The following is a 1644-nucleotide window of genomic DNA, read 5'->3' on the forward strand; positions in this document are numbered from 1 at the left end:
GCCAGCTGCATTTGTGGCTTGCCGTTTCGTGCATCCAGATTATAATCCTCTTTTCTCATTTCCAGATAAACTCAACATATTTGGAGATATTTTTCTCTAATGCCTTTTTTAGGGTGATATTCTGTATGCATATTTTACTTTTAATTTATAAAAGTGTGTTAAGAAGAAACAAAAAAACATTGCCTCATCCAGAAAGACTTGTGTGGCAATATATAGCCCAGCACCAACACCTAAGAATTTCAAACACTGAGTTTTTCTCTATATCATCTTTAGGAAAAAAATGAAGAAGAAGAGGAGAAAGAAGAAGATGAAGAGGGGAGGAATAGAAAAAGAAAATGTTTACCTGATTTACTATGATTATTTAATAACTAATTATTTTGCTTTTTGCAATAAACTGTTGCAAAACTCTGCCTTTCCCCAGGCAAATGGGAGAAATCAGTGTGCATCTCATCTTTTTTTTTTTTCTATCCACTGTTTCTCTCTCGCCCTTCATGTTTTCCATCCCCTTTAAGTCTTCAACCTACTCTCAGCTTCCCTCAGCTTCCAAACTCAGCGAGTTTAGAATTCTCTCTCTCTCCCTGCACCTCCAGCCCCTTGGATAGGTACCACTAGTGAACTGGGACTACAGTAGCGTCCTGATTAAATCAAAGGTACTTAGTCCTCTAACCTGAAAGTTGAGAGAAAAGGAAATCCTTAATGCCAGCTATGTGACAACTACTCATCTCCATGTAACCCGCACCAGGGCAGCGTGGGGAGGGAAGCAGGGGCTCTGCAGCCAGGCAGCTGCCACAGACCCTGGCGTTGCCTCTTCAGATGTGTGGTCTTTGAGCAATTACTTCATGTCTTTCTTTTCTTTATTTCCCCCATCTACTCTTTTGTTAGTCATTCATTCAACACTTTTGGGGCATACAGTGATGAACAAACCACACACGATTCCTGCCCTCAGAAATTTAAAATTCTAGTTCAACCTTTCTCTTAATTTACATGACAAGGAAACCAAGGTGCAGAGAGCCATTTGTTCAAGGTAGCAACAGGAGTCAGGTGCAGGGCTGGGGGTGGGAGCCATGGCTTTTGACTTCCTATCTAGATAGAGCTCATCTCTTCTTTCCCTGTACCATTTTAGCAGTTGTCACTTTTGCTTGGTAATTAAAATACAATATTTATTTTGAATAGGATAAACACGTACAGTTGTTCCTTCATATCTGGAGGGAATTGGTGCCAGGACCCCCATCGAATACCAAAATCCTGAAATGCTCCTGTTTGTTATATGAAATGTTACCGTATTTGCATGTAAACTATGCACATCCTCCCGTACACTTTAAATCGTCTCGAGATTACTTATAATAACGAATACAATGTAAATGCTGGGCAAATAGTTCTTATACTGTTTTTTTTTTTTTTTTTTTTTTTGAGACAGTCTCGCTCTGTCGCCCAGGCTGGAGTGCTGTGGCCGGATCTCAGCTCACTGCAAGCTCCGCCTCCCGGGTTCCCGCCATTCTCCTGCCTCAGCCTCCGGAGTAGCTGGGACTACAGGCGCCCGCCACCTCGCCCGGCTAGTTTTTTGTATTTTTTAGTAGAGACGGGGTTTCACCGTGTTAGCCAGGATGGTCTCGATCTCCTGACCTCCTGATCCGCCCGTCTCGG

This window comes from Macaca fascicularis, chromosome 18 (assembly GCF_037993035.2).
Source record: "Macaca fascicularis isolate 582-1 chromosome 18, T2T-MFA8v1.1".
Taxonomy (NCBI): domain Eukaryota; kingdom Metazoa; phylum Chordata; class Mammalia; order Primates; family Cercopithecidae; genus Macaca; species Macaca fascicularis.